Consider the following 22,592-nt stretch of genomic DNA (forward strand, 5'->3'; position numbering starts at 1 on the left):
AATCATGCCTGATCTTCTATCTCAATTTCACCTTCCCAGACTGTTCCCATATCCATTAATTCCCTTAGTACCAAAAGTCATATTCAATTACTAAGCATCCACATCTCTGGAGTAGAGAATTCCAATGATTCACAATGCTTTTAGTGAAGAAATCTTTCTCATCTCAGCCCTAAATGGCTGACCCCTTGTTCTGTAACCCTGAGCCCCATATTCTAGATTCCCCAGCCAGGGGAAACACTCTCTCAGCCTCTACCCTGTCAGTTCCTTAAGAATTTGAAATATTTCACTGAGGTCACCTTTCTTTTCTCTAAACACCAGGGAATATAGACCCATTCTACTCAATCTCCCCTCAGAGGGCAATTCCCTTGTCTCAGGAACCAGCCTCATAGAGTCATTGAGGTCTACAGCACAGAAAAAGGCCCTTCGGCCCATCGAGTCTGCACCAGTCAAACAAATACCTAACTATTCTAATCCCATTTTCCAGCACTAGGCCCATAGCCTTGTGTGCCATGGTATCGCAAGTGCACATCCAAATACTTCTTAAATGTTATGAGGGTTTCTGATCCCCTCTAAACCTCCTGCCCCTTACCTTAACTCTATGCCCCCTGGTTATTGATCCCTCCACTAAGGGGAAAAGTTTCTTCCTGTTTATCCTATCTATGCCCCTCAATTTTATACACCTCAATCAAGTCCCCCCTCAATCTCCTCTGCTCCAGGGAAAATAACTCCAAACTATCCAATCTCTCTTCATAACTAAAACTCTCCAGCCCAGGCAACATCCTGGTAAATCTCCTCTGCACTCTCTCTAGTGCAATCACATCTTTCCTATAATGTGGATTCCAGAACTGCACGTAATACTCTAGCTGTGGCCTAACCAGTATTTTATACAGTTCCAGCATAACCTCTCTGCTCTTATATTCTATGCCTCAGCTAATAAATAGTTTGTAATTGAGGAGGGGGGTATTAGTGGGTCCCTGGTGGGGTCATAAGGTAGTTTTGGTCAGCGGGGATGGAGGACATGAGTGAGTAGAGTCCAGTGGGATAGGATGGAAATGATGTATGAGTGGACATGAATGTGGGACAGGTGGGAGAGAGTAGTGTAGTGGTAATGTCACTGGGCTAGTAATCCAGGGGCCCAGGCTAATGCTATAGGGGGGCCCAGGTTCAAATCCAAGACAACAGCTGGTGGAATTTGAATTCAATTAATACAAAAAAAAATCTGTAATGATGACCTTGAAACTATTATCGATTGTCGTAAAAACCCATCTGGTTCACTAATGTCCTTGAGCGAAGGAGATCCGCCACTCTTACCCGGTCTGGCTTACATGTGACTCCAGGCCCACAGCAATGTGGTTGACTCTTCACTGCCCTCTGAAATGGCCCTAGCAAACCACTCAGTTCAAGGGCAATTAGGGGTGGGCAACAATGCTGGCCTTGCCAGCGACACCCACATCCCATGAAAGAATAAATCTTTTTAAGAAAAAAGGTTAGGGTGATGGGTGCAAAGTCTGGGAGAATAGCATTGAGAATGTTGGTTAGATGGAAACTAGAGCTAACAGAAGCGGGGAGGGGCCTCAGAAGCAGCGGAGTGGGCCAGGGAGGAAGGCGGATAATGCTGCAGAGTGAGAAGCCTTGACAGTGAATAAGAAGTGCGGACAAAAGATCGCCGCCCTCTCGATCTGCATGCAGTCCGATCCAGCCTGAGCAAGCAGGAGGATGGAGTCAAAGGCAAAGGTGCCGTGACATAAATTCACCTCAGGTGGGTCACGTATAAAGGGAATGGGCAGCTCGTTTTACACTGCACCCGAATCGGAATAAAAACCATTCGGTGGTGTTTATCGGATTGCCGATTCACTAGTGTTTGTTCTCCGCTACCAGCCAAGGTTTCATTTATATCCCACAAGGTTTCTGATAGGATCCTGTAAATCCATGGCTTGAAATCTACCCGCCAGCACAGACAATCTAGAAATCATCTGAATGCAGAACATTTCTTTTTATTTATTTTTTTTGCCTGCGGACAGATTTGGTATAACACATAGATGTTGTGGAAACATGGTAATCAGACTGCCAATGACAGTGACGCTTTTCACCATGCACTGTTTTTTTAATTGTGGGGAAGGACTGGAATGATAATGATCAAGCGGTTCTTGGGGATGTGTGAATCCGGATGTCGACACTCGCCGACTCCTCTAGGTGGCCCCGCAGCAGCACAGTTTGTCCACGCTTGCTATCAAAGTTGCTCACTTTCAAATGGATTGGCCTCTTTCCGTTCTGCCCTCTGTTGCTCAGGTGAGCATAATGCAACCACAGCACCAACTTGCACTCCTTGAATGCCCCCAACACAGTGAAAGGTCCTAAGGCGCTTCACGGGAATGTTATCAAACAGAATATTACGCTGAGCCACACAAGGAGAGATTATCTTAATTACCTTAAGGACTTTGAGCTTCACTCCTTTATTGGTGCGGACTTTGCGAGAAAAGCAAACCCCACTTCCAAGGCTCCAGCAGGACTTTGTTAGCTGCAGATTTGACTACGCCAATGTACTCCTGGTTGGCCTTCTCCCTTCCTGATCCAAAAGTCTGCTGGCCCCCGTCCTAATTTGTGCCAAGTCCTGTTCACCCTGTGGTGGCTGACCTACGTTGGCTCGCTCCCGGGTAAGTAACGCGTCTCGTTTTTGTTTTCAAATCCCTTCACTGCCACGCACCCTCCCTATCTCTGTAACCTCCTCCAGCCCAGCGGTCCTCTGATTTTAAGCTCTGGAATTCCCCCCACTAAACCTCTCCCTCCTCTGTTGAATCACTCCTTAAAATTTACCTCTTTGGCCAAGTTTATGGAATGCCCTCCCTAACAGCACTTTGGGTGTGCCTACACCACAGGGACTGCAGTGGTTCAAGAAGGCAGCTTACCACCACCTTGTCAAGGGTAATTAGGGGTGGTCTAGCCAGCGATGCCCACCTCCCGTAAAAATGAGTTTAAAAAATGGTCACCTGCCCTAATGGTCTGTGTCTCCTTTGTCAAATGTTTGTCTGGTTCTGCTACTTTGAAGGGCCTAGAGACATTTTACCGTGCTAATGGCCATATGTAATGCAAGCTGTTTTTGCTGTGGTGATCAGAGGATGCATCCTCATTAAGGTGTGGCTTCATTGGTAGTGCCAGGCTGTGATTACCACTTATAATTATCTTCCACTCCTCTTCAGTTGTCAGCACTGCAGTGCACCTGACAGAAGCTTGCTTCTGTGACACAGTTTAAGTAGATGAAGATGGATGTGAGACATTTCAAACTGCCTGCTACCTCATTGAATTTTCCAGCCTCTTCCCAATTACGGTCAGCCCTGAGGCGGTGATTTAGCTTCTCCTTCAGTTTTAGCCTCATAGTCAAGCATAATCGGTGGCCCCGAAAGAAAGAAAGACTGCATTTTTCTGGCGCCTTCCGCAGCTTCAGGATGTCCTAAAGCACTTTACAGCCAATGAACTTCATCCTTTGAAGTGCCGTGGCTGCTGTAATGTAGAAAATGTGGAAGTCCATTTGTGCAAGAGCGGGACTCGAACCCACAACCTTCCTACCCAGAGTTGAGGAGCAAAAAGCCGTAGCGAAGCGTAAAGCATAACTACGGCAGGCTGCGGTACAACGTAGCAGAGGAAGTCCCCAGGAGTACGGACAGCTCTAGAAAGGACTTTTGCGGTAAATCTAGCCAAATGCATCGTCGTGAAATATATATTCAGCGGAATTTTGCACACCGGCGGTGGCCCCGCCCCACATCTCGAAAGTCAGGGGTGAGCCCGCCTCTACGCGGCTGGGAAGTCCCAAGCTGGTTTTACAGCCTTCGGGCCCTTAATTGGCTCAGGGCGAGACATCACACCGCCCCACCCCGTTTCCCCGATAAGTCCTGCCTCCGACAGCTGCTGTTCAATCAGATGACCGGCAGCTATCTAGTCCCAGCAGCGCCGCCAGGATTAGTGGTCATTGCTGGAACTGCAGGCAGTCCCCAGTGAAGAGCATCGTGGGAACTGGAAAATAAGGTGAGTGGGGGTGAGGATGAGGGGGGGATAGTGGTCACAGGAGCCAGGCTGGCAGGCCCCAGCGAGGGGGAGGGGGGGGGTGAGTGAGACTGGGTGAGGAGGCGAACGTGGTTGGGGGGGTGGCACTGGCAGTGGGCAGTATCATGGAGGGAGGCTCCATTGGGCACAGGGTGCTTGAATGTGAGGGAGCCACCACACCCACCTCCCACACATAGCCCTCAATAAGGTCACCAGGGTCCACCTGGTGGCCTTGGCACATGACGTGAGCACCCCCGCTACTGGTGGAATAATAGCGGTAGTGGGAAGAGGCCCGTAAGTGGCCATTGATTGGTTAAGGGTGGGAGGATCTCCTGATGCCTCCATTGCCACTTGTTAAATCCCAGTGGTGGCAGGTAGATGACAGGCATGGCACCTCCATCTTGTCACCCGATTTTATACCTCCCGTCACCACCCCCACCCCCTGCGCCTTCCAGCTCGCCCCTGTGGTGGAGTGGTGTGGTAGCATGTATCATTCCACCCATTTTATTACAAAGTATTTTTAGCACAGAAACAGGCCATTCAGCCCAACAGGTCCATGCTAGAGTTTATGCACTTCATGAGCCTCCTCCCACCCCTTTCACCTCACCCCATCAACATAACCTTCTATCCTTTTGCCCCCTCATGCATTTCTCTAGCTTCCCCTTGATAGCATCTATACTCCTTGTGATAGTGAGTTCCACAATCCACAATTCACATTCACACCACTCTCTGGTAAACAGGTTTCTCCTGGATTCCTTATTGGATTTACTGATGACTATCTCAAATTGATGGCCCCTCATGCCAGTCTTTCCCGCAAGCTAGAGTCATCTTCTTTATGTCTGCCCTATAAAACCTGTTCATAACGTTAAAGACAACTCAAACTTACATGCGGTCATTCCTCAGTCTCCTCTTTTCCAGAGAAAAGAGCCCCAGGTTGTTCAATCGTTCCTGACGGGTGCAACATCTCAGTTCTGGTATCATTCCAGCCAATCTATTTTTTGGACTTTCTCCTGTGTGTCTATGTCCTTTTCATAATATTGAGATCAGAACTCGCAGCACTCCCTAGTGTGGTCTAGCCACATACTGAACATTGGATTGAAGTGCATTTTTCATTCATAATTAAAATGCAATCAGTGAAGCAAATTTCATTTGCATATCTGGAACAAGCTGCTTTGTAGCTCTTAGGCAATATGTCTCCAACTTAATTCTGCAGCCAGTCCTCTCATAACCACAACTAATTATAAGGAACAATCATTGCACTCAACATAATTACTAGAATTAATACCAAGCTGTGGATGAGTGGTTTAAACTAAAGCTCCATCTGCTTCTTCTTATTGCTTCAGGAGGACATTCAAATCCCAAGAAACTCTTTAAAGAGCAGGGGCGCACAGAGTGGTGGATGAGGGGTTGGGGGATGAAAGGGTGTGGCTCATAGAATCATATAAACCTACAGCACAGAAGGAGGCCATTTGGCCCATCATGCCTGTGCTGGCTCTGTGAAGAGAATTTCTACTTAAGTCTCAGCTGCCACTTTGTGTCCATAGCCCTGCAAGTTCCTCCTCCATTGCCCATCCAACTCACTTTTAAGATTATTTATGGAATCAGCTTCCACCAGCCTTTTCAGCAGAACATTCCAGATCCTGATATCTCTGGGTGAAAGTAATTCTCCCCTCTCGAACTTTTACCAATGATTTCGAATCTCTGACTTCTGGTTATTGACTCACTCACCAGAGAGAACAGCCTTTCTTTAGCTAATCTATCAAAACCTCTGACCGTCTTGAAAACCTTGATTTGATCACCTCTTAACCTTGTCCATATTTCAAGGAGAGCAGTCCTAACTTTTCTAACCTTTCTTCATGACTAACGTCCCTCATCCCTGGTAACATCCTGGTATACTTCCTCGGAATCCCTTCTGAAGCATTTACATCTTTCCTGAAGTTCAGTGCCCAGAATTGTCCACAGTCCTCCAGCTGGGATTTATAAGGTTCTAGTCTGATCTCTTTGCTGTTATGTTTTATGCCTCTATTTATGCAACCAATAGGCTTTTTTTAACCACACCTGATCATATTGTCCTGCCATCCTTAAGGATTTGTGTGGACATTGGCACCAAGGTTTCTTTTTTCAAAACTGTGCCATTTATAATATGCAATCTTGCCATATTAGCCCTTCCAAAGTATATCCCTCTCCACAGTTACCTCCATCTGCTATGCTTCTGCCCATCTCACCATCCTGTATTTGACATTTTTAAAATTTCTTTATTCTTTCACGGGATGTGGGGAACGCTGGCAAAGCCAGCATTTGTTGCCCATCCCTAATTGCCCTTGGACTGAGCATTTCAGAGGATAGTTAAGAGCCAACCACACTGATGTGAGTCTGGAGTCACATGCAGGCCAGACCAGGTAAGGACGGCAGATTTCCTTCCCTAAAGGACATTAGTGAACCAGATGGGTTTTTACAACAATCAATGATAGTCCTCATGGTCACCATTACTGAGATTAGATTTACATACCAGATTTATTAATTGAATTTAAATTCCACCAACTTCCGTAGTAGGATTTGAACCTGTGTTCCAAAAGCATTACCCTGGGCCTCTGGATTACTCATGTTGTAAGATTACCACTACACCACCATCTCCCTCAGCTTATGATTCTCCTCAGCACTCTCTACTATGTTGCCAAGTTTCATACCAACTACAACCATCCTCAGCTGCTTCATCAATGAATTTCCTTCCATCATAAGGTCAGGAGTAGGGATGTTCGCTGATGATTGCACAATGTTCAGCACCATTTGCAACTCCTCAGATACTGAAGCAGTCCAAATGCAGCAAGATCTGAACAATATTTAGGCTTGGGCTGACAAGTGACAAGCAACATACGTGCCACACAAGTGCCAGGCAATGACCATCTTCAACAAGAGAGAATTTAACCTTCATCCTTTGACATTTAATGGCATGGCCACACCACATGAATTGCAGCGGTTCAAGAAGGCCACTCACCACCATCTTCTCAAGGGCAATTAGGGATGGGCAATAAATGTTGACCCAGCCAGCGACACCCACATCCCATGAATGTATACAAAAAAAAACTTTATAATGCTGCCTTGAGACCCCAGCCTAGATCATTTATTAAAATTACTTCGAGTAACATACCCAAAATTGACCCTTGGAGAACACCGTTGCAAACTACTTCCCAGTCTAAAAGACATCCATCCACCGCCAACCTCTGCTTCCAGTCACTGAGACAATTCAGAATCAATGTCAGCACTACACTTCCCCCTTAATTTCATGGGCTCCCATCTTCTTAATAAGCCTCCTGCGTGGCACTTTATCAAATGCTTTGCTAAAGTCCACGTATAAAACATCTGCTGCACTACCTTTACCAACCTTCTCTGTGACCGCATCAAAGAATTCACTCAAGTTAGACTGACATGATTGGCCTTTAACAGATCCAGGCTGGCTGTCCTTGATTAACCCATGCCTTCCCAAATAAATGTTTATTTTGTCCCTGATAAAGGATTTCCAATAACTTTCCCATCAGTGATTGGCTGACTGGCCTGTAGTTTCCTGATTTATCCTACTTCCCTCTTTGAACAGTGGTATAACATTAACAATGTTCCAGTTCTCCGTCACTACTTCCGTATCCATTGAGGATTGAAAGATTTTGATCAGCGTCTCTGCTATTTCTCCTTAAGCTTCTTTCAGCGACTTTGAATGCATTCCATCTGGACCAGTGACTTGCCAACTTTCAGAAACGCTTATCTTTTTAGTACATCTTCTCTAGCTATAATTATCCTCACCATAATTTCTCTCTCCTCTTCTCATGTAAACTTCACATCATTTGTTTGCTTTGTGAAGTACTGTACTCATTTAATACAGTACTTTAGTCATCTTCCCTGTCCTCAAAACATGAAAGTGTTCCTTCAGGTCCTTATCAGCTCAACTTTTTTCCTAGCAAACTACATACACTTCATATGTCATAGAGTCTTCATGGCACAGAAGGAGGCCATTCGGCCCATCAAGTCTATGCCAGCTCTCTGTGGAGCGATCCAGTCAATCCCACGCCCCTGCCCATCACCGTAGCACTGAAGGTTTATTTCCTTCAGTTGCCCACTCAATTTCCTTTTGAAATCTTTGATTGCTACCATTCTGGTAAATCCCCTACATCCTCTCATGGACCCTCACATCTTTCCTAAAATGTGGCGACCAGAACTGGATGCAAAACTCTAGTTGGGGCCTGACCAGAGATTTATAAAGATTCAGCATAATTTCCCTGCTTTTGTACTCAACACCTCTATTTATGAAGCCCAAGGTTCCACATGCTTTACAAACTATTCTCATTATGTCCTCCCCACCTTCAAAGATTTATGCACATGCACCCAGGGGCCCCTCTGTTCCTGTGCACCCTTACTGTGCCATTAAGTCTATATTACCTCTCACTATCTCTTCTCCCAAAATGTATCACCTCACACTTCTCTGTATTAAACTGCATTTGCTACTTATCTGCTCATTCTGCTAGCCTATCTATGTCCTGTTGCAAGCGATACATGTCACCCTCATAGTTTGCCGCACCCCCAAGTTTGGTATCATCAGAAAATTTTGAAAGTTTACTTTGTATCCCAAGGCCCAAGTTATTTTTCCATTGGGAAATTATGTTTGCATTTACCTTGGAATCCTGACCGATACCTGGTAGAGACAATGCTATACCATGAGCTAATAGATCCTATTTTAACCTAGCCTGGCTCAGAGTTGGGCACTCTGTCCAATTTTACACTTCATCAACTTCAACTGGTGTGTCACCTTATTAGTTTGTGTGGGATCGTGCTGTGCATAACTTGCTGTGCACTGCATAAAGAGCAATGGTCCCAGTACTGACCCTTGAGGAACACCACTGACTAGCATCCTCCAATCTGAAAAATAACCCTTTAACCCGACTACAAAATAAAAACAGAATTACCTGGAAAAACTCAGCAAGTCTGGCAGCATCGGCGGAGAAGAAATCAGTCAACGTTTCGAGCCCTCATGGCCCTTCAGCAGAACTGAAGCATAGTATGCTTCAGTTCTGCTGAAGGGCCATGAGGGCTCGAAACGTTGACTGATTTCTTCTCCGCCGATGCTGCCAGACTTGCTGAGTTTTTCCAGGTAATTCTGTTTTTATTTTGTTTTGGATTTCCAGCATCCGCAGTAGCTTTTAGCTTTTTGTTTTTACCTTTAACCCGACTCGCTGCTTTCTATCCTTCAGCCAATGTTTTTTTATCCAATTGGATGCTCCTGTTCTATGAGCCTCCATTTTGTTAACCAGCCTTCTATGTGGTACATTGTCAAACACTTTCGTAAAATCCCTATTGACAAAATCCACCGCATTCCCTTCATCTCTGTTATTTCATCATAAAATTGATTTAGATTCGTCAAGCATGATCTGACGTTTACAAATCCGTGCTAGTCATCTTAATGAACTCAAACCTGTCCAAGTATCTCTTGATTCTTTCCCCAGATTATTGTTTCGAAAACCTTACCCAATGCTGATGTTAAACTACCTGGCCTGTAGTTGCTAGGGCTGGCCTTGCTTGAAAGAGGATGTCACATTTGCCTCTAGTGCTTATAAAATGTTTTAGAGTTCAATTTAATTCTTTTCTCATGACCTCTCTTTACTTCCTGTATTAAATTTTTTTTCAAATTCCTTCCTGTGCTTTCCATAATCTTCCTGGCTATTAACTGAATTGTACTCCTGACACAACTGACCGACTTGTGGTAGCGAGCTCCACATAAGCCTCCAGTTTCTGTTGTATTTTATCTATTCCCGTTGTCACCCAGGTGCATTAGCTTTGGATACTTTACCTTTATCCCTTCAGAGGAATAGGCCTAGTTTGTACGTAAATTATCTCTGCCCTGAATGCTCCCATTGCTGCGTCACTGCTTTGCCCCTACCTAAACCATTGGAATTAACTCTTTCCTAGTTGAGCATTTTTACCTTCAATATTTTCCCATAATTGCTTAAAAGCCAATTCATGCTCTGGTCACTCTTAGCTAGAGGATCTCCTACTGTAACACACTCCACTTAGATATACAGCACAGAAACAGATGAATACAACGTGGGGAAGTGTGAGGTCATGCACTTTGGTAGGAAGAATAGAGGCATTGACTATTTTCTAAATGGGGAGAGAATTCAGAAACCTGGAGTGTAAAGGGACTTGGGAGTCCTAGTCCAGGATTCTCTTAAGGTTAACTTGCATGTTGAGTCGGTAGTTAGGAAGGCAAATGCAATGTTGGCATTTATTTCGAGAGGACTAGAATATATAAGCAGGGATGTGCTGCTGAGGCTTTATAAGGCTCTGGGCAGACCACATTTAGAATATTGTGAGCAATTTTGGGCCCCGTATCTCAGGAAGGATGTGCTGGCCCTGGAGAGGGTCCAGAGGAGGTTCACGAGAATGATCCCAGGAATGAAAGGCTTAACATATGAGGAACGTTTGAGGACTCTGGGTCTATACTCGATGGAGTTTAGAAGGATGAGGGGGGATCTGATTGAAACTTACAGAATACTGAAAGGCCTGGATAGAGTGGACGTGGGGAAGATGTTTCCATTAGTAGGAGAGACTAGGACCCGAGGGCACAGCCTCAGAGTAAAGGAAGACCTTTTAGAACCGAGATGAGGAGAAACTTCTTCAGCCAGAGAGTGGTGAATCTACGGAATTCATTGCCACAGAAGGCTGTGGAGGTCAGGTCATTGAGTGTATTTAAGACCGAGATAGATAGGTTCTTGATTGGTAAGGGGATCAAAGGTTATGGGGAGAAGGCAGGAGAATGGGGTTGAGAAACTTATCAGCCATGATTGAATAGCGGAGCAGACTCGACGGGCCGAATGGCCTAATTTCTGCTCCTATGTCTTATGGTCTTATTCAGCCCAACCAGTCCATGCTTGTGATTATGCTCCACTCAGAGCATCTTTTCTCATCTAAATCTATCATCGTAACTCTCTATTCCCTTCTCCTTCATATACTTGTCTGACCTCCCCTTAAATGCATCTGTACTATTCACCTCAACATAAGAACATGAGACATTCCCTGTGGTAGTGAGCCCCACATTCTTTGGTTGAAGACTTTTCTCCTGAATTCCCTATTGGATTCCTCGGTGACCATTTTATATTGATGGCTTCTAGCTAAGCTCTTCTCCACAAGAGGAAACATTTTCACTGTATCTGCTCTGTAACAGCCTTTCAGAGTTTTAAAGACCTCTGTTGGCCACCCCTTGACCTTCTGTTTCAAGAGTGAAGAGACCCAGCCTGTCAATCCTTTCCTGATGTAAAGAGCCATACATTTTACTTATCTTCCTTGAAAAACAACTGCACCTTCTCCAGTGCCTCTATATCCTTTTTATAATATGGCAACCAGAACTGAATGCAAAACTGTACGTGTCATCTATCCAATGTTCAATACAGAGAAAGTATAAGTTCCCCACTTCTCAATTCTCTTCACTTGTCCTACCTCATATCCTAGAACCAGATCTAACACTGCTTCTTTCCTTGTTGGATCGGGGATGAATTGATCGTGACATTTCTACTGCACACCTACCAGAAATCCCTCTCATTCCATTCCCAGCCCATATCAGGGTCATTAAAATCACTAGTATTACTGTGGGGTCTGGGTTAGCTTAGATGGCTCGGATGTGGTGAGAACAACACCATTAGCTCAGGTTCAGTCCCCTGTACTGGCTGAGGTAGTTCTTGAGGCCTGCTTCCTCACCTTGCCCCGTAGGCATATCATGACATAAGCCATAAGCTAACAAAGAAGCTGCATGAAGAGAGGGAGAAAATATCACTGCTCTTTGTTCCATACCTTTGAAATTTGCTCTAATGTCTCCTTCTCAGTTTGAAACTCTGTGTAAAAAAAAAAATGAAATTCCAGTCATGTAAGAGCTCTCCCTCTGTTCCACGGCTCAAGCCAAATATATCTAGGATATCCTTTCTATTTCAAAATGTAACATCATCCTTAATCAATGCTGCCACGCTCCCCTCTTTTTTCCATTTCTATCATTCCTGAATACTTGGTAACCAGGAATATGAAGAATCCAATCCCGGTTGCTTTTGACCCATTTCTCTGTTAATGCAGCCATGATATAATCCCATGTGGCAGTTTGTGCTTGCAGATCACCAATCTCACTGGTAATGCTAAAGACATTGATGTATGCACAATTCAATACCCCGTTTGTCACTTTTTTGCTAATTTTCCTCAATCTGATCCCTGCTATTTTTGGAATATTTCGAATTTAACTGCAGTTTACCTCTTTCTTTCTCTCTCCCCTCTGATTTCATTTCTGCTCCTTTCTGCTATTTTCTGGTTCCCCTCCTCCCTGCCAAATTAGTTTAAACCATCCCCAGAGTACGTATGAACCTCTCATCAAGGATATTAATCCCAGTTTTGTTCGGGAGCGACTTCATCCTGCACAAATGCACCATCCCCCCAGAACTGGTGCCAATACCCCAAGAATCTGAAACACTCCTGCCTGCACCACTTTTCCACTTACACATTTACCTGCACAATCTCCTTGTTTCTAACCTCACTGGCACATGGGAGCAATCCTGAGATTACTGCTTTTTGACATCCTTTTCTTCAATATTTTTCCTCAACACTTTTCCTTCCTAAGTCATTAGTTCCAACATAGACCATGAACTTTGGCTATGACACTTTCCCCTTGCAGACTTTTATCCTCGCACCAGGGAGTCAGCATCCCATTGGGAAATTACGTTTGCATTTTCCTCGGCCTCCTGGCTGATACCTGGCAGTGGAAATGCTACACCGTGAGCTGATAGACCCTATTTTAATCTACCCTGGCTCACAATTGGGTCCTCTGCCCAATTTAACACTCCATTGGCTTCACCTGGTGATTCATCTTATTGTTTTGTGTGGGATCATGCTGTGCACAAGTTGACTGGCATACTTACTGGCGACATGATAGTGATCACACTTAAAGAAAAAAAATTATGAGATTTCAACTAACAAGAAACCCGGTCAGGATGTATCATGAGCGGTGAATATCGCCCGTTTTAACTGTCGGCTAGAAGTAAAATTCGTTCCACTATGTTTTTATCGTTCATTCACCCGACGGGAAAAGCTTGACACATCCTTTTCAACTTAACTCTCTGGGTACAAAGCAGAGAGCCAATCAGCTGCCAGTCTCGCACCTCATCCGTTTCGAACCCCACCCATTTCACACAATTTCATTATATAACTCGTCAGTTTTGGACCTCAGACCTTTCCCATCTCATATCTCGCTCTCCAGTTCTCTGCCAGAGGGCAGGTCTGACCCACAGCCACAACCTCAGGTAGGGCAAGGAGGCAGGTCCCGAATCCTTTTTTTTTCAAAAATATACTTTATTCATAAAATCTCTTCAAACAACATTTCAAACCTTTTCAAAATCACCATCACAAAAATACAATCGGGTTCAACTTTTACAACGTGTATCACGAAATACATCAATACAATAAATGAATATTACAATCATTTGCATACATTCATTTTGAGCTGTAGAGCCCGAGGGGATTTAAACAGTTCCCAACCCCTCGGTGCACTGTGCAGAAAGGTCTTAGGCAGCGACCTTTCCCCATTGCGCCTTTGCAGCAGCTGCCCCAAGCTTTAGTGTGTCCCTCAGCACGTAGTCCTGGACTTTGGAATGTGCCAGTCTGCAACACTCGGTCGGGGACAACTCTTTGCACTGGAAGACCAACAAGTTTTGGGCAGACTAAAGAGTGTCTTTCACTGAGTTGATGATCCTCCAGCTGCTGTTGATGTTTGTCTCGGTGTGTGTCCCTGGGAACAGCCCGTAGAGCACAGAGTCCTGTGTCACAGAACTGCTCGGGATGAACCTCGACAGAAACCACTGCATCTCTCTCCAGACCTTCTTTACAAAGGCACAATCCACAAGGAGGTGAACAACGGTCTCTTCCCCACCGCAGCCATCTCAAGGGCAACATGCCGAGGGGGTGAGACTCCTGGCGTGTAGGAAGGATCTGACAGGGAGGGCCTTTCTCACCACCAGCCAAGCTACATCTTGGTGCTTGTTGGAAAGTTCTGGCGATGAGGCATTCTGCCAAATGACTTTGACAGTCTGCTCGGGGAATCATCCCACCAGATCCACCGAGGCAGGTCCCGAATCCACCCTAGCCAGAATGGTGAATCGAACCCATGCTGTTGGCACCAATCTGAGGTGTCGGTGTTGCTGTGGCAAACATGCACTTTTACATGCATGTTGTAGGCCGGAGCTTTGAATAGTCACTCCAATTTTCCTTCCATCACATGGATGGCCAGGAATCTCTCCTGCTCTTGCCGCCTGACATTGGTGTATGTTGGAAGGATTTATAGGTTGGCCATACTGTGAACACACCTTCCTAAGGCATGAAGTTTCAAGGTCAAAGGCAGAGATGCTACGCACTGTGCCACAAAATCTCCCCTTGTACCCGAGAAAGAAAATTGGATGAGAACGGGCGACTGATTTGCTATCGCCTGTTTTTCATCCCATGCTACAATTTCCCCATCCACTTCTGCTACCTGAGGAGGCAAATGGTCGTGGATTTAACCCTAAACTGGGAGCTGATCATATAATCCAGGCTGATAGCTGTGTGCGGTTCTGAGGGAGTTGCTGTGTTTTGGATAAGATGTTAAGTTGGGACCCCGTTAAGGTAGATGCAAATACAATGAAGTGCAGGGTTCCTTCCCTCGTGTTCTGGCCAACTTACCTGATCTACTGCTCATTTATAGCACTGCCGCCGTGGGGTCTTGCTGTGCACAAGCTGATTGCTGTGTCTGCCGGTATAATGGGTCGTGACCGCTCTACAAAAAGCGATTCATTGGCAGTGAAACTGCGAGATGTCAGGAGGATGTGGAGCTGCTGTTTGAAAAAAGAAGTTCATTTAGTGCCTGAATCCACTGCTTTGAATGAATGTGATTGCGAGCTGGCCTGAGATTCAGTTGAACTCTATTATTACGGGATGGACACACAATGAAGTCCCTTACAACCGGCAACCTGATGCAAATCCTGTGGAAACAGATATTTCACTGAGCAAGTGGTCAATCTATGGAACGGGATCTCCAGGGAGATGTTTAATCATGATTCATTTAAATGTAAATTAGAGACATTTCTCCCAGCAAATAACATTTTGGGCTCCAGTATCTGTGCAATTGGAAATTATGACGTGGTGAGCGGAGTGGGTTCGGGAGGAACAGGTAAGTTTGGAGCTAATCTCGTCGTCACTGAGATGTTCCTCACCTCATGTCTGGGTCTGTTAGAGACACGGTGATGGAAATTGATTGCTGTGATTGGTCATCAATTCCGTCCTTGTATCATGTGACAGTCGGGACTGTAGGTGGCTAACAGATGGCCTTCCTTCATCCAACAGTTTTTATATTCCAGCAATTATAAGGCTTGTAATTCTATAAAGCCTGTTACAACCTCAGGATGTCGCTAAGCGTTTTACACCCAATGAAGTACTTTTGAAATGGACTCACTCGCGTAGGAATTGCAGCAACAAATTTGCACACAGCAAGCTCCCACAAACAGCAATGTGATAATAATCAGATCACTTTTTTTCCCCCAATGGTCTCAATTGAGGGATAGATGTTGATAGATCAAAGGGGAACCCACCCCTTCTTCGAAACAATGCCTGTGGGATCTTTTATATCCATGTGAGAGGACAGACAAATCCTCGGTTTAACATTTTGCCTGAAAGCTGGCACCTCTGACAGTGCAGCACTCTCTCCGTACTGTGTTGGAGAGTGTCAGCCTGGGTTATGTACTTAAAATCTCTGGAGTGAGACTTAAAACCTACAATCTTCTGACTGTGAGGTTGAGTGTGCTACCCACTGAGCCACAACTGACACCATAGCTGACAGCAGCAGGAAATTAATTGAGAGAGTTGATAGGGCAATTAGGTTGCATTTTCCCCACAACAATGTCAATTTTCCAAGGGATGACCCAGATCCCCTGCATGGCTCATCAGTTTACAGGAGGCAAGCGCATAGCAGCAGCACCTAGAACCTCCGGCTTTATATGAGATTAGTGAATAATTGGAAGACATCAGGAAGCCTTCAGTCAAGGGTAGGTTGAGACCTGGCATTGCAGCAGTCTCTCCTGGAGCCTGATGCCACTGAGTGCTTTGGAAAATCATTCCAGCCCCTCCCTCTCTTTACGGTGCTCCCATTTGTTCCCCAGGCACTGTAACTACACTGAAGGCTGTTGGCTTCCCTCACATGCCAGCACCCAGTTGGCTCTCTTGTCTCCTCAGCTTGCCCACCGCCCCCAACTATAGAGTCATGGAGCCATTTGTGGGACAGAAGAAGGCCATTCAGCCCATCAAGTCCATGTCGGTTCTCCATGGAGTAATCCAGTCAGTCCCATTCCCCTGCTGTATCCCGTAGCCCTACAAGTTTATTTCCCTCAAATGCGTATCCAATTTTCCTTTGAATTCTTGGATTGTCTCTGCTCCCACCACCGTTTTGGGCAGCGAGTTATTGTAACTTTCTGCATAGTGGTATTGTCACTGGACTAGTATTCCAAAGACCCAGGGACCCGGGTTTGAATCCCATCATGGCAAATAGTGAAACTTGAATCAAGAAAAATCTGGAATTAATGATGACCACAAAACCATTGCCAACTGTCATCAAAACCCATCTGGTTCACTAATGTCCTTTAGGGAAGGAAATCTGCCGTCCTTACCTGGGCTGGCCTACATGTGACTCCAGACTCACAGCAATGTAGTTGACTCTTAAATGCCCTCTGAATAAGGGAAATGAGGGATGGGCAATAAATGTTAGCCTAGCTAGCAATGCCCACATCCCATGAATGAATAAATGTTTAAAAATCTCTTACCCAAAGCCTTAAACCTATGTTCCCTAATTCTTGTACTTTGATCCACCTTATCTAAACTTGGATGTACGGAGGCAGTTCAGAGAAGGTTCACCAGATTCCTGGGATGAGTGGGTTGTCTTATGGGGAAAGGTTGAGCAGGTTGGGCCTATTCTCATTGAATTTAGAAAAATGAGACATGATCTTATGAAAGATTCTGAAGGGGGCTTGACAGGGTTGATGCTGAGAGGATGTTTCCCCTCATGGCTTCTAGAACTAGGGGCCAGAGTTTCAGAATAAGGTGACACCCATTTAAGACAGAGATGAGGAGGAATTTCTTCTCTCAGTCAGAGCATTGTTAATCTTTAGAATTCTCTACTCCAGAGAACAGCAGAAGCTGGGTCATTAGATATATTCAAAGCTGCGTTAGACAGATTTTTGATTTACAAGGGAGTCAAGGGTTATGGGGGGCAGGCAGCCAGGAAAGCGGAATTAAGGCCACAATCAGATTAGCCGTGATCTTATTAAATGGTGGAGCAGGCATGAGGGAGTAAATGGCAAACCCCTGCTCTTGTTTCTTATGTTCGTATGTTCTTACGAACGCGGGGACAGCCTACTACATGGCCACCTCCTGTAAAATTAAGCCGGCGGGAATAGTCTTGACCCTCAAATATTTTTTAGCTAGAGACAATTCTGTCCTATGTCACTGCAGATAGTTACGCTCTGTTTCTACCTTCCTATGCTCTTTTGTAACCTTGCTATGAATGGGGGTGTCTACTATTCAGGGCAGTTTGCTGGACAGAGGATTATTCAGTTCCCATTCGGACAGTGATTCCATTCCAAATGAGCCCCTTCAAGGAGTTTTGAGTTGGTTCAGAATTGTATCCTGCTTAAGATATGTGGCCATTATAAATAAGCAGTGACCCATACTATTGAACTGTCTGGTTGGTGAGGTTCACATGCTGATAAGTAATCCACACTCCTCCGTACGTTCTTGTGTACTCTGTTCTGAATGCAGGCCCTCACTCTTTTATTTGATGTATAATAATGTAGGAAAATGTGAACTTTTACAGGAAGAACAGAAAATCAGTATGCTATATAAATAGAGAGAGATCACAGAACTCTGTGGTACAGAGGGATCTGGGTGTCCTGGTACATGAATCAGAAAAATTTAATACACAGGCACAGCAAGTGATTAGAAAAACAAATGGAATGTTGTTGTTTATTGCCGGGGAATGGAATATAAAAGTAGGGAAGTTTTGCTACAATTGTACATGGCTTTAGTGCGGCTGCGTCTGGAGTATTGTGTACAGTTTTGGTCTATTTATTTAAGAAAGGATATAATTGCTTTAGAAGCAGTTCAGAGAAGATTCACTCGACAGATTCTTGGAATGAAGGAGTTACCTTATGGGTAATGGTTGTATAGGTTGGCCTGTATCCATTGGAGTTTAGAAGAATGAGAGGTGATCTTACTGAACCACATTTAGGAAACGTGTCCCCCAGGATCCTGAGCAGACTTGACAGGGTGGATGCCGAGAGGATGTTTCCCCTTGTGGAGAGATGAAAACTAAGGGACACAGTTTAAAAATAAGGGGTCTCCCATTTAAGACAAAAATAAGAAGAAATGTTTTCTGTCAGTGGTTGAGAGTCTGTGGAATTCTCTTCCCAAGACAGCAATGGAGGCAGGGTAATTGAATATTTTTAAGGCTGAGTTAGATAGATTCTTGATTGACAAGAGAGTCAAAGGGTTTAGGGGATAGACAGGAAAGTGGAGACCACAATCAGATCAGCCACGATCTGACGGAACAGGCTTGAGAGGCCGAATGGCCTACTCCCACTCCTAATTCGTATGTTTGTATGTTGAAAGAGGGATTCTGGTCCTCTATGTTACAAGGTTTCTAATTAGCATCTTTGGTTTTGACTGCAACCCTCGGAGTGTTTCTGCAATGTTGCCAGTTCTGAACACACAACCCTCGCCTCTCTGATGTAACTCTGTGGTGGGGACCCTGTAAACTTTAGTGTTATGAAAGAGACAGATGAATTATTCACTGAATCCTGCTGGAGGATGGATTTCCTCTAGCAAACATGCAGTTCTGTCATAGTATACATATCATGATTCCAACATAATAAACTTAGAGATAACAAACACACAAAATAGGAACATAGAGACAAGAGGAGGCTATTCAGCCTCTCAAGCCCTTTGTTCCACCTGAACAAAACTGGAGTCAATGGGAATTAGGATGAAAGCGTTCCACTAGTTGGAGTCGTATCTCAAAAGAAGATGGTTGTGGTTGTTAGAGGCCAATCATCTCAGTTCCAGGACATCACTGCAGGAGTTCCTCAGAGTAGTATCCTTGGCCCAGCCATCTTCAGCTGCTTCATCAATGACCTTCCCTCCATCATAAGATTAGAAGTGGGGATGTCCGCTGATGATTGCACAATGCTCAGTACCAACTCCTCAGATACTGAAGCAGTCCGTGCCTGTACACAGCAAGACCCGGATAACATTCAGGCTTCAGCTGATAAGTAACATCCGCACCATTGCCAGGCAATGACCATTTCCAACAAGAGAGAATCTGTCCATCTCCCCTTGACATTCAATGGCATTACCATCGCTGAATCGCTCACAATTAATATTGTGGGGGTTACCATTGACCAGAAACTTGACTGGACCAGCCAGATAAATACTGTGGCTACAAGAGCAGGTCAGAGGCTGGGAATTCTGCAGAGAGTAACTCACCTTCTGACTCCCAAAGCCTGTCCACCATTTACAAGGCACAAGTTAGAAGTGTGATGGAATACTCTCCAACTAGCTGAATGAGTGCAACTCCAACAACACTCAAGAAGCTCGGTACCACCCACGACAAAGCAGTCTGCATGATTTTCAACCCATCTACTATCTTCAACATTTACTCCCTCTCCTACCGGTATGTAGTGGCAGCAGTGTGTACCATTTACAAGATGCACTGCAGCAACACACCAAGCCTCCCCCCGTTCCAATCCTGAGACCTGTACCACCTGGAAGGACAAGAACAACAGGCACATGGCAACACCACCACTTGCAAGTTTCCCTACAAGCCACACACCATCCTGACATGGAACTATTTTGCTGTTGCTTCACTGTCACTGGGCCCGAATCCTGGAATTGTGTTCCTAACAGCACTGTGGGTGCACCTACAGATGGACTGCCGCAGTTTGAGAAGGCAGCTCACCACCACCTTCTCAAGAGCAATTAGGGATGGGCAATAAATGCTGGCCTTGCCAGCGATACTCACATCCCATGGAGGAAGAAAAATAAATAGATAAGGACTGATCTGTATCTTAACTGCTTTGTTCCGTATCCCTTCATATCGTAATGCAACAAACATTTATCAATCACTGTTCTGAAATTTTCAATTGACCTTCATCCTTGACAGCTTTATGAGAGACAGCATTCCAGATTCCTACTTCTGCTGCCCCTTGTGTGAAGTGCTCTCCGACATCATCGCATACAGCCTAGCTCTAATTGTAAGATTATGCCCCCTTGTTTCAGATATTCCCACCAGAGGAAATAGTTTCTCTGCATCAATCCTATCAAATCCTTTAATCATCGTTAACATCTCTACTAAACTACCCTTTAATCTTCTATTTTAGAGGGAATACCAGCTCAGCCTTTGCAATCTGTCCTCATACTTTAAATGTTTTAGCCCCAGTATCATTCTGGTGAATCTACGCTGCACCCGCTCCAAGGCTAATCTGTCCTTCCTGAGGCCCAGAGCTGAACACAGTTACTCCAGATGGGCTCTGATGAGAGCTCTGTGACAGAACATACACCCCTTTGCATTCCAGCCCCTCCTTGTGGTAAAGGGCAATACACCATTAGCCTTTTAAATTACCTTTTTAGTCCCTGTCTATCAGCTTTGTGTGATTTCTGTGCATGAACCTCGAATCTCTCTGCCACTCCACTGCAGTCACTAGCCTCTTAGTATTTAGAAAATATTCCAATCTCTCTTACCCTGTTCCAAAGTGGATGATGTCCAACTGCCCTACATTGAATTCTACCTGAAACAGTTTTGTCCACTCACTTAATCCACCAATTTTCCTTTACAACTTCCTGCTCACATCTACGCTTCTTACTGTGCTACCTAATATAGCGAAGCCAGCAAACTTGGATAAACGGCTGTCTGTTCTTGCAACTAAGTCATTGATAAGTACAGTGAAAAGCTGAAGCCACAGTGCAGATCCCTGAGAGATTCTTAATGTGAGATTCTTATATAGATATCTGGGAATGCGTTACAGACTAATCGAGGGGTACAGGTGGTTTATATATAGAATAATGGATACCTGGGAGTGAGTTACAGGCTGGAATCTAATTGAGGGGTCCAGATGGTTTATATATATATATAGAATAATGAATACCTGGGAGTGAGTAACAAACTGGAATCTAATCGAGGGGTTCAGATGGTTTATATATAGAATAATAGATACCTGGGAGTGAGTAACAGACTGGAATCTAATCGAGGGGTTCAGATGGTTTATGTATAGAATAATGGATACCTGGGAGTGAGTTAAAGACTGTAATCTAATCGAGGGGTCCAGATGGTTTATATGTAGCGAATAATGGATACCTGGGAGTGAGTTACAGACTGGAATCTAATCAAGGGGTTCAGATTGTTTATATGTAGAATAATGGACACCTGGGAGTGAGTTACAGGCTGGAATCTAATTGAGGGGTTCAGATGGTTTATATATAAAATAATGGATACCTGAAAGTGAGTTACAGACTGGAATCTAATCGAGGGGTTCAGATTGTTTATATGTAGAATAATGGATACCTGGGAGTGAGTTACAGACTGGAATCTAATCGAGGGGTTCAGATGGTTTATATATAGAATAATGGATACCTGGAAGTGAGTTACAGACTGGAATCTAATCGAGGGGTTCAGATTGTTTATATGTAGAATAATGGATACCCAGTTATGAGTTACTTCTCTTCTCTGAATTTGTATCTTCCTCTTTAACTGTTCACACAGGATGGGCTTCCTAATGAGCACAATTGCATAATTTTGCTCTGTTCTTTGCAAACTAACTGATCCCTGGAACCGGGGCTCAGAGGAGCCTTTCATGAGTTACCATCGTTTTCATGTGATAGAGGTTACTGCCTGTGTTGCTGTTCACCACTGACTGCTGTCAACTCTTGCCTTTTCCATTTTCTCTTTCCCTATGTTCCAGAATTATTGCTGAGCAGGAAGAAAACCATAGAATGATACAGCACAGAGGGAGACCATTTGGCCCATCTAGCCTCTTTGAAAGAGCTATCCAAATAGACCCCTCTCCCTAACTTTTTCACAACTATTCAGCAAATATTTTCCCTTCAAGTATTTATCCAATTCCCTTTTGAAAGTTACTACTGAATCTGATACCACCGCCCGATCAGGCTATACGTTCCAGATCACAACAGTTTCCGCCTGATGCCTCTGCTCCTTCTGCCAAAATGTAAAGTTGTACTATTTTTAAAAAAAATTCTCCCACTAGTATTTTGCCGAGGCTGCCCTTCAGTACTGAGGACGCACTACACTGTTGAGGGGGGTAATACTGAGGGGGGTAATACTGAGGGAGTTCCGTACTCTCAGAGATGTATGACTGAAGGAGTGCTGCACTGTCAGGTAGTCAGTGCTGAGGGAGTGCTGCATTGTAGGAGGGGCGGTACTGAAACTGCCAGAGGTGCTGTCTTTTGGATGA

The 22,592-nt window shown here is 44.7% G+C and overlaps 1 protein-coding gene across 5 annotated transcripts in view; it reads left to right on the forward strand.

Moving 5' to 3' along the window:
* The window catches only part of LOC144695773 (ral guanine nucleotide dissociation stimulator-like), a 153,829-nt gene that overhangs the window by 35,028 nt on the left and 96,209 nt on the right, over nucleotides 1–22,592 (forward strand). The window contains exon 1 of one of the 5 annotated variants that reach the window (XM_078566756.1): nucleotides 3,399–4,020. The exons of the other annotated variants lie outside the window; for them this stretch is intronic. The gene's annotated coding sequence lies outside the window, so the exon portion shown is untranslated. Of the gene's footprint in view, nucleotides 1–3,398; nucleotides 4,021–22,592 lie in introns of those variants that run through there. 5 annotated transcript variants of the gene reach the window in all.

The sequence above is a fragment of the Cetorhinus maximus genome, chromosome 21 (assembly GCF_964194155.1).
Source record: "Cetorhinus maximus chromosome 21, sCetMax3.hap1.1, whole genome shotgun sequence".
Taxonomy (NCBI): domain Eukaryota; kingdom Metazoa; phylum Chordata; class Chondrichthyes; order Lamniformes; family Cetorhinidae; genus Cetorhinus; species Cetorhinus maximus.